Genomic DNA, 12,226 nt, shown 5'->3' with positions numbered 1-12,226 from the left:
GATACCAAAGCCCATTATTCCTTCTCCTACTCTCTTAGCAGCTCCCACCAACAACACCCAATGGAAGATAACAACAACAACAACATAAGATTTGGAGAGAAAGAACAGAGGTTGGATTTTAGTAACTATAATCCCAAGAGTATACAAACAAAACCAACATCTATAAGAAAATGATGTTCCAAACATTAGATATACAAGGGGAGAAAAAAAGGCTTTACCTCTCTGTATTTTTGATTGAATGAACAAAAAAGAACAAAAATTATTTTAGGAATTCAATACATCTTAACCCAATAACTTAAATTGAATCAAAACCCTAGTATTCTTCTTCTATCATTAACTCAATTCTCTTCTCAATTTCATAAACCCCCAAATTCAATTGAAGCCCTAATTTCTTCTGGATTTTTCAATTCCAGTACTTCATTGAAATAAACCTTAACTATTAGTATGATAATGTTCTTCTTCATGTTCTACTTTTAAAATCCACCCTTAATCACTCACTTGCACTTCCAATATCCAACTCAGAACCCTTAGCCGACTAAAACTCCACCCAGAAACAGAAAGAAAAAGAAAAGTGAAGAAGCAAATCCTCACATCAGTTACTTGAGATTAAATCCATTATTGTTAAGCTTTAATTTACACATGCAAAGAAGAACATACGCAGAGAAGAAAGAAAAACGAAGATGGAGGTGGTGCTAAGAAGGCGCAGAGACAGAGTGGAGAAGGAATGAAACAAAATGAAATCTTTTAGGGTTTTTTTTGAGATTTATACCATAAATGAACGAACATGATTAAATGTAATAATCGCACGGTAGAAATTAATAGGACAAGACGGGTTGACGGGTTTAACCCGCGGGTTTACGGGCCGGGACGGGTAAACCCGTTTTCTCACAAGCCGCTATTTCTCCAACCCGCGCTCGGCTTGTTTAGGACCAAGCCAAGCCGGGTTCGGGTTTTCACGGGCCGGGTACGGGTTAATCCGCGGGTTTCAGCTTGTTTGCCAGCTCTAGGCATGTGCGTGGAGATAAATGTCGAAATCCATCTAGGATGCACACCCATTTTCTCTAAATACATTCTCCAACCCGGATGTCATAAATCAATGTATGCATGACTTTAGGTAGAACATGTCAAACGAAATGCCTAGTTTTCCACATTTTCCTTGACATTGTCTACCATCCTAGTCAACTTTTTTTAATTAAAAATATATTTTATTTACTAAAATTAATTCCAATATAATGAATAACCATTTTTAGCTCTAATAAAATTTTAAAATTACTAAACATAAAATTTACATCTAATAAGAAAATGATCACAAACAACACCGTTGGAGAAGAATGACTTTTTTCACCTAAACTTAAGGGAAAATGGAATAAAAATGTCTTGTTTGTGTTGCAACATAGAAAATACATATAACAACCATTGGAGAAGCTCTAAGGAAGGATCGATATATGGAAGTTGTCTTCGTTTGGGAAACAGAAGATTATATATGATAAGAGTGAGGGAACGTTTCGTTAGAAGTTGGATCTTGAAGCCCCATTAATTTTTACTAAAGCCCGATTAATTTTTACTATACACCATACCGTATTGTGCAAAACGGAGTAGTCCAAAAATAGAGCTGTCCTTCACTGCTTATCGTTATCGGAGACGAGGTGAAACGGAAAAAACCCAATTTTGGACTCGGTTCGTTCGAAGTTAGAAAACCCCTTAACTAAACTGGGTCATGAAATAATAATCAGCAGTCCCAAAAAAGAGAAACCGCTTTTATTTAAGAAATTCTAAACACTTCATTATAAGAACCCCTCCGCTGCCTTCTATCCCTCTGCAGTTCTGTCTCCATCCCTGTTGCGTCAGAATCCATAAACTATAAAGGTACCTTTTTTTTACTGCTTCGGAATTTATTTATTTGCCAGTATATTATGGTTCAACAAGAAGAAAAGAATGATACTGGTATTGATGGCCGTTCGTGTGAAGTCGTCCGTAACCTCCCCGGTGACTGTCTAAATAATATATTTAGGAGATTATCTAGAAGAGATGATAAAAATTCCTTTGGATTAACTTGTCATCAATGGCTTAACATTCAGAACAACAACCGTGAATCCTTATGGTATCCTAATGGACCTAATAACTTATATGCATGTCCAAAAATCAGTCCGCCTGAATGCTTTACCATAGTTCTTTCCAAGTTGCTGATTCGATTCCAGCACCTGAAATCTTTGGCTATAATTGGTCGCCCTAAGATTAAAGATTTTATAACATCAAAGTCACAATTGTTTGGATCCGAAGTTGAACATCTGTGCATACATTATTGCTATGGGTATTCAGATACCGACTTATCTTTAATATTTTCTTGGTTCCCTCGTTTGACACAAGTATGTTTACAGTTTTCAAGTTCTCAGTCTTCTCAAATTACTGATAAAGGTTTAGAGGCCCTGGCAAAATGTTGTCCATCCTTAAAGATGGTTAATATCTCAGGGTGTAACTTGATTACGGATTCAGGAATAAAGTTTCTCTCACAGAAGTGTCAACTCTCTTGGCTTGTTACTGACAATTGCAGCAAAATAACAAGAAAAAATATTTCTTATTGAAGCAGTCGATGATTCAAAAGGTTTCTCTATATTAAAGAAACGCGTCCTATCAAAATGTGAGGAAGTAGAGCTAGAAGTAAATTCATGTCTTCAGTTTTGTTTTCTATATTTTGTTTTTGAGTTTAAAATATCCTCAGCAACAACTTTGAGTTTTCTATTGCTGGGAACTTTGTGTGGTTGTTCCCTGAGGTCAATTTGATATTCTAATGAATGAAACTGTTACTTCTGCCATCTCCTTCGCAGCTGTTATGGTCTTGTTGATATTCCCTTGAATTTCACTGCATGGGAGGGTCATCTGTTGAAATTACATGTACGTTGCTTCAGTTCTATTTTTTTCTTGGCTCTTTCATTCGCCCTATCAGGTGAGATAGTTATATGTTTATGGTCGACCATCCACACAAGGGATGGAATGACTGACTGTTTAAAGTTCTTCTCGCGTAAAAAACCAGCCATTGGACTATATAAAATTCTTTGTGTGAGCAAAAATCAACAACAATTTGCTGGGTTGTAACCCTAATTCTTTTCCATAAGAAAGATGGCCAAGAACCAGTCTCAAATATTGAGTGATGTTGCAGATAGGAGATAGCTAGAAAAAATTTCATAGAGAATGCCAGTAAGAGCTCAAGAGATCCTTATTTAATAACCTTCCCCTGCATTTGATGGGAAAACGATCCACATAGACGCACAAGAAAGAATAATGATTTGTTTAACCTTGGAATATTTCAATGGTGAGACTAACTTTTATATTGATTAACATAAAGAAAATTCTATAGTTCAATTTTGTTGCAGAACAGAAATTTAATCCCATATCTCAACTCCATGAAGGTCTACAAGTAGAAGATCGATACCTCGACTGCTGCTCCCCACTGCACTGCATATCTTATGGCACCAACATATCACCCACACTCGGTTTTCATAAGCACAAGTATCATTTAAACTCAATGCATATGCGCGTAATAATGACACAAAAACTATGATCAGTTTCTTAACTATTCGTTGTACAACAATAGTGCAGAACTTAACAGAAGAATGCAATAAGGATATTGCAGAGATGAGAAAAAGATTAAAAGACTTCGAAAGAAGGTTGGATTAAGTAAGGTTGCAGGAAGAACTAAGAATTAAGACAAGATATTAAGCTGAAGCTTCATATAATCATAAAAATAATGTGTCTCCTCTAGAAACAGAACTCGACTTAAATAGGCATTGGATAGCCGACTTGACAAAATAAAGAAAGAAGAAGTTAACTAAAAATAGAACTCTACGAAGAATTAAATTAAGAAAAGAATTGCTCAGGCTTGCTCTGCAAGTAAGCGTGTATGCTATGCGGCATCAGTCCCCCCTTCTTTAATGCAGCTCATTCCTGAGATGTCTGGAAGTAACAAAAGTTTTGTCACCATAGAAAGTGAAAATGTCTTGAACATTGAACACGTTGGAAATGTTCCAATCAGCAGGCAGATCTATAAAATATGCATTGTCATTGATACGCTTCAAAATCTTAAAGGGACCATATTTTTTCATCTTGGTTTTGTTATAAGTTCCCATCGGAAATCTCTCTTTTCTCAAATGAATCAAAACCAATTCTCCTTCCTTAAAAACTTTAAGACGTTTGTGTTTATCTGCAGCAGCTTTATGCTTAGCATTGGATTCCTCAAGGTTGTTTTGACTTCTTGATGGAGTTGAGAAGCTTGTTCCACCATAGAATCAGCTTTGGCATTGGATTTCTGAAGTTTAGGAAGCACTACAAGGTCCAAAACATGATTAGGAACCTTATAATAGACAATTTCAAATGGAGTCTTACCAGTTGATCGATTCATAGACGTGTTGAAAGCAAACTCCATATGGGGTAAAAGTAAATCCATTGTTTGTTATTGTCCATGCATTTTGCTCTTATTAAATTTCCCAAAGATCTATTCACTACTTCTGTCTGACCATCAATCTGGGGATGAGAAGTAGTACTAAACTGTAATGATGTTTCAAGATGCATCCATAAGGACTTCCAATAATAACTCAAAAACTTTGTATCTCGATCAGAGGTTATTGATTTTGGTACTCCATGTAGACGAACTACCTCTCTAAAGAATAAAGAAGCTACATTAGAAGCATCAGTAGACTTTTTCCAGGCAATAAAATGCGCCGTTTTCGAGTAACGATCAACAACCACCATGACTGAATCATTACCTTTAACGGTTCTAGTTAATCCCAGAATAAAGTCCACACTAACATCGACCCAAGGTGCATCAGGTACTGGTAATGGAGTGTATAAACCAGTATTTTGAGACGCACCTCTAGATTTCTGACAAACCATGCACTTCACCACATATTTATGTACATCGCGCTTGACAAAAGGCCAAAAATATCTCTCTGCAACAAGAGAAATAGTTTTATCACGAACAAAGTTACCGCCAAGTCCACTACCGTGTAATTCTCTAATAAGATGAAGACGTAAAGATACTTGCGGAATGCAGAGACGATTTCCTTTAAAAAGAAACCCATCGTGAATGATAAAATCATCTATTACTATGATGTAAATAACCACATTATTCCCATATTAGCTTAAAATCTTCATCCTCAGCGTAGATATCTTTAATGTAGTCAAAGGAAAAACTATCATTACGAATAGTAGCAAGAAGAGGATCTCTCCTGCTTAGAGCATCAGCAACTAGATTAGTCTTACCACTCTTATGTTTCACAAAAAAGCTATATTTGTTGATAGTAGACAACCAACAATCATGCATTATTTTAAACTTCGCATAAGTGAGTAAAAACTTCAAAGCATGGTTGTCAGTGTTGACAACAAATTCCCGATGAACCAAATAAACATGCCATTGTTTCAAAGCCTGAACAAGAGAAAGTAATTCGAGTTCATAAGTAGACCATTTCTTTTGAGTTTCTGAATTATTTTCACTGTGAAAAGCAACAGGATGGCCTTCTTGGGAAAGTACAACAACAATGCCAATGATTGAAGCATCACAATCTATCTCAAATGGTTTAGAAAAGTCAGAATAGCTAAAACTGGAGCAAAAAATAACCTTTGCTTTAGAATATGAAAACTCTTATCATCCTCTTCTGTCCAAGAAAACTTCTCATATTTGAGACAGTTATAGGAGCTGCAATGGAACTAAAATTTCGAATAAGTCGTCTATAGAATGAATCCAATCCATGAAAACTCCAAATATCTTTGATTGAAGTAGGAACAGGCCAATCTCGAATAACCTTAATCTGATTCATAAGGCGCATGAAAGTACTTGGAGCATTAGATAATCCGAAAGGAATGAAAAGCCACTCATATAACCCTTCATGTGTTTTGAAAGCAGTCTTCCATTCATCCCCTTCTCTAACACGGATTTGATGATATCCGCTTCTTAAATCAAGCTTGGAAAATATGATAGCACCAGCCAATAAATCAATCATATCATCAATACGAGGAATAAGGAATCGATAAGGAATAGTGATTTTATTCAAACCTCTACAGTCGATGCACATTCTCCAACCATTGTCTTTTTTGGGTACTAAGAATGCAGGACAAGCACAAGGACTATTTATTGGTCTAATCAACCCTTTAGCCAGCAAATCATTAACTTGTCCTTGTAAGATTTCATGTTCACTTGGACTCAAACGATAATGTTCTTGATTTGGAAGTGATGCTCCAGGAATTAAATCAATACAGTGTTGAATATCTCTTAAAGGAGGTAATGTGACAGGCAATTCATCAGAAAATAAAGTGTGAAATCGAGTGACTAATGGTTGTACCTTGTCTGGAATACCAATCATGGGCTTAGTTTACTCATGAGAACTCAAAGTATGAGTCTTCTGCAAAGAGCGAGCAATAGTAGCTACCAAAGTGCTAATCTTCCCGTTACTAGTTGACTGAGAAAAAGAAGATTGTGAAGGACATAATCTTTTTAACTTTCCTTGATGATGAAAAGTATAAGTGTTATCAAAACAGTTATGTACCGCCTGAATATCATATTGCCATGGGCGTCCAAGCAAAAGATGGGAAGCACAAATATCAATAACATCACACAACACTGAATCTTCATATCCGGGAAAAGAAAAATCAACAACACATTGATGAGTAATTTGCTGAGTAGAATTCCCATTGACCCAACCAACAGTGTATGGTTGTGGGTGCGGAGAAACAGGTAAACCAAGTTTGTGAACAACATGAGCAGCGATAAAATTTTCCACACTGCCACTATCAATGATTAAATCACATACCTTCCCTCCAATGGTGCATTTAGCTCGAAAAATATTGTGTCTTTGAGAAAGAAAGGGTTGACTTAATAAGAGCGGACGAATAATACCTACCGAATGTTCACCATAAGAATCACGGACGTCAGTAGGGTCACCTGAATCGTATGCATCCTACAAATATTAATTATCTTGTGACTCATCGTGGTTTATAGAATCTCTAATAAAGCCATTAAATTTACGACATTCAGCAGAAGTATGACCAGGTTGTTGGCATCTATTGAATTTTCCCCCTCGAAACTTAGCATATGGATTTGCTGGTTTAGCAACATGAGGAAATTATTGTGGAGGACTATTAGAAAATCGAATTTGTGTAGGTTTAGAGTGATTTTTCTAAATAGAAGTATTATCCATAGGTGCAGGAAGAAGAGGTACAGTATTTGCAGGTAAAGGGGTTTGTGAATATGTAAAATTGATTGATTAAAGTTTGTTGTTGACGTGGAGGGGGAGTTGTATACTCTTCTGGATAACTATAACTTGGAGAAGAAGAATAGTACGGATCTTGGTAGTTACGACCTGCATAGGTGGTATTGTAACGAGGTTGACGAGGTTGGGGAGCCTTAGAAGATCGAGAAAGACGTTTCTCAATCTTGATAGCCTGTTGAATAGCTTCAACCATTGTAAAAGCAGACTGAGTCATACTGTATTGAATCAATCTATTCAAACCCTCGATGAAACGCACAACTAATTGTTCCTCAGATTCTTGAATTTGATTACGTGCAACAAAACTATAAAACTCAGCAACATATTCTTCAACAGAATGAGCTACTTGCTGACAATGCTGCAGCTTAACAAAGAGTTGTTGCCTGAAATCCTGAGGTAAAAATTTATCTCTTATTAACTAGTGCATACGTGTCCAAGTACGTATTGGAGGTTTATGATAGTTAACTCTATCTTCACAAATCTTTTTCCACTAAGCAGCAGCTCCACCTTTGAGTTTATAAGCCACTAGTTTAACTTTTGTATCATCTGGTATATCCATAAACTCAAAGAAAGCTTCAACTTCGTAAAGCCAATCCGGTAACTCTTCTATCTTGAAACTTCCATTAAAAGTAGGAATGTCTGCCTTCAACTTGTATTCTGGTAAGGAACCATATGGTGTATGTCCAGCCCGAATACGTCTATCTTCAGTCCAGCGTCTGTGTTGATCATCTTCCCTATCGTCCTCATCATCACTGCCATCGTGTAAAACCAGATGCTATTTTTTTGGATTGAGAACATAAACTTCATGTTTCTTTGGTTTATACCCAGGTATGCCAGTAGTATAAGCTTCATGTTTCTTTGTTTTAGATGTAGATTCTCCTGGTTTTCCAATCGACTCCATATCCTTAATTACCAGAAGGTTCAGCAGTCTCTTTTGGTTGAATACCTAAAAATTCCATAATAGATGCTAAGTGTAGGCATGTCCTCCAATTTAGATATTTTTTCGTCGAAGGTTTTTTGCATAGTTTCAACAACAAAAGATAACTTATCAAGTTTGGTCTCAATAGAATCTGCCATGACAAAAAGGTAGGGTTTCTGAGTTTGGTTTTTTTTGTTTTTGTGTTTTAGAATAGGTTTACGAAAGCGAAAACAGGATCAAAGAAAAGATAAAAATCTAATCTACTGTCGAATGATACCAACAAGTGCAGAACTTAAGAGAAGAATGCAATAAGAATATTGCAGAGATGAGAAAAAGATTAAAAGACTTTGAAAGAAGGTTGAGTTAAGTAAGGTTGCAGGAAGAACTAAGAATTAAGACGAGACATTAAGCTTAAGCTTCATATAATCATAAAAATAATGTGTCTCCTCTAGAAACATGACTCGATTTAAATAGGCATTGGATAGCCGACTTGACAAACTAAATAAAGAAAGAAGAAGTTAACTAAAAATAGAACTCTAAGAAGAATTAAATTAGGAAAAGAATTGCTCAGGCTTGCTCTGCAAGTAAGCGTGTATGCTACGCGGCATCAAACAACCCTACAACTTCGAATAATTGCCGAATTTTTTTTCGAAGAAAAGGTTATATTAAAAAGAAAACTCCTTTACAAAATACAAAGGAAATCACTCACTCATAAGATCCTCCCAATTGCTCCAAATGAGACTAGGGGTAAAAAATTTGAACGCATTGGTGTTGCAAGACCATAAGACTATAAGATGTTTAACAAGATCCATAATTTCCGTTGTACCTTTCTGACGACCACCAAACACTCTATCATTTCTTTCCTTCCACGGTATCCAACAACTAGCATAATAGATAATCTTCCACAACTCCTTACCTCTTTCATGCATCACATTCACCGACCACGCTTCAAAAAATTTAGTGAAGTCCTCGGCATAGGCCACGATATCTTGAAAACCTTAATAAAATACGTCAATACTCTCTTCTTGATATTGCGAAAATTGATTAGCATATATAGCTGCATAGGATTAAATATTTACATTCTTATTCTATGCTACATACGTCAATACTCTCTTCTTGTCTGTCTGATATACACGTAAATAAACTACTTACTGCCACAAAATGAGAACTAAGATCATTTTACGATAAATTTATTGTGATGGAAAGCTCGTATAACCCATTTAAACTCAAGTTTCACAGTAGGTTAACGCACTCGTGTACTGGTCAACATATTGGCTCCGGCAGGAAAAAAGAAGAAGGCCCATTTATTTGGCGAAGGCCATAATTATGTATTCCAAAACTTTAGCCTATATCAAAGGAAAAAAAATTGTGATTAATCGGCAGGTTCGTTCATAGTTAGACAACCCCTTGACTAAACTTGGTCATGAACTAATATTCGGCAGTCCCAAAAACAGAAGAAACCGTTTCCGTTAGAAGAATTCCAAGGATTTCAGAAGACTTCATTATATAAAAGAAACCCTACGCCTCCTCATATCTCTGCAGTTCTGTCTCCATCCTTGTTGCTTCAGAAGCCAAAAGGTACCCTTTTTTCTTCTTTTTTCCAACTGCTTCGGAATTTATTGTTGGAAAACGATTAATAAAAATTGATTTTTAATGATTTTAATAAAAATAATAATTTATTGTTTGTTTTTGGGAATGAAAAACTTATTAGTTCACATTGTGGAGTTTCCACTTCTTAAATTGTTTTATTCCATTATATAAAGAAATTCACTGCTTTTATAAAATTTATGGAAAAGGGGATGCACTACATTTTAGAAGGACTCCTAAGGAAAAATATTTTATAGCGTTTCTTAAGAGTTCGCGATTTTCCTTAACGGTTTTTTCGGAGTTGCCAAGCTCAAGTTGAGCATCTACTACATATGCTAGTAGTAGGTGTAGTAGGGTGTTTTATCCTGGAGATATCCGTCATGTGAGGGATATAGCATCAGTCTTGAGTGTATCCGGGCGCTAATGTCTTAAAGGCAACGTGTTGAACACGTGACTCACTCTGTTATTCCAAAGTTTTGCCTTGTTGCTGTTGTGGAGATATGAGAAGCTCGTTCGTTTCGTCAATCGATCACTTCCATTATAAAGGAGCTAAGTATCAATAACTTTTGCTTATTTGATTTTTTCTTTATTTTGATTATTGCACCCAACAATCTTAATACATTAGAGTTTGTAATAATCATGGATGTTAATTATGGAGTGAAAAACAAAAAAATGAATTTTTGGTCAGCTGTAGAGTTTCAAATTTATCTTTCAACCTAGAAAGAATATCGATGAACCCTTTTGACACAACGTAGTAGACATCCTGATAGTTGCCCACGAGAAATTTCAGAATTTTTAGAGTTGTAAAAGTATTTTTTTGATATTTTACAAAGAAGAGAAACGTTCCTGAAAAATTCTGACGGGCAGAAATTTGTTGTTAACTAAAGTAGTTTTTATGGGGTAGCCATGAGTTTTTTTTTGAAATGGTGATTCAAACGAAGTTTGTAGATCTAGATGTTATCTTCAAAATCATATATTATTTTCCGATTCGGAATTAAGGTTTGTGAGATGTGGTGTATTAGGAGATTGGTAAATGACCGTGTTTGTGGTCAGAGTTTAAATGAGGATTGTGACATGAAATTGAAAAGGAACATGGATACCAGGCGCATGTGGATGAACACAAGTCTTCCAAAGCTGACAAAGACGAGAGCATCAAATACAACTTAAGCGTAGTCTTCATAGGAAAGGTATGTTTCGTAAAACTGAATTCGGCATTACTTTAATTAAGGGTGATTGTTATGTTTGTAAAATTCCTGGCCATACGACAGTAAAGTGTAGACAACTAGGTCTGTCAATATTTGTCCGATATCCGGTATCCGTTTCCGAGTATTCGAGATCCTATAGGATTTTATCCGTTTTATCGGATATCGGATTGGATATTTTATCGGATATTTCTTCGTTAACATATCAGAAACGGATTAGACCCCATCCGAAATGTTAATATTCGATATCCGATAGTATACGAACTTATTTGTAATTTATCCTAATTTCGGGTCTAGCATCTACTACATATGCTAGTAGTAGGTGTAGTAGGGTGTTTTATCCTGGAAATATCCGTCTTGTGAGGGCTATAACATCACTCTTGAGTGTATCCGGACGCTAATGTCTTAAGGGCAACTTGTTGAACACGTGACTCACTCTATTTTTCCAAAATTTTGCCTTGTTGATGTTGTGGAGATATGAGAAACTTGTTCGTTTCGTCAATCGATCGCTTCCATTATAAAGGAGCTAAATATCAATAACTTTTGCTTATTTGATTTTTTCTTTATTTTGATTATTACACCCAACATTTATTAATTTATCGGCTATTATGTGTCAACAAGAAGGAAAGAATGATTCTGATTACCGTCCGTGTGATGTCCGTGGCACCTCAACCGATGGCCACATCTCCCTGATGACTGTCTAAATATTATATTTAAGAAATTAATAACTAAAGATGATAAAAATTCCTTCGGATTAACTTGTCATCAATGGCTTAATATTCAGAACAACAATCAGGAATCCTTATGGTGTCATCATGAGAAGTCATATCCAAAATTCTTCAGTTCGCCTGAAAGCTTTACCATAGTTCTTTTTAACTTGTTGATTCGATTCCAACACCTAAAATCTTTGTTTTTGATCGGTCGGCCTGAGATTAAAGATTTTATAACATCATGGTCACCATTGTTTGGATCCGAAGTTGAGCATCTGTACATACATGATTGCGTTGGGTATTCAGATAACGATTTTTCTTTAATATTTTCTTTGTTCCCTCGTTTGACACAAGTAAGTTTACAGTTCTCCGAATTTCACTTTTCTGTTATTACTGATAAAGGTTTAGAGGCCCTGGCAAAGTGGTGTCCATCCTTAAAGATGGTTAATCTCTCAGGGTGTCACTCGATTACAGATTCAGGTATAGAGTTTCTCACACAAAACTGCCAACTCCGTAGCCTTGTTATTCAAGAGTTCGGCCAAATTACAAGGA

The sequence above is a fragment of the Papaver somniferum genome, unplaced genomic scaffold, assembly GCF_003573695.1.
Source record: "Papaver somniferum cultivar HN1 unplaced genomic scaffold, ASM357369v1 unplaced-scaffold_8, whole genome shotgun sequence".
Taxonomy (NCBI): domain Eukaryota; kingdom Viridiplantae; phylum Streptophyta; class Magnoliopsida; order Ranunculales; family Papaveraceae; genus Papaver; species Papaver somniferum.
The sequence above is the reverse complement of the archived record's forward strand: the minus strand, read 5'-3'. Positions refer to the sequence as shown.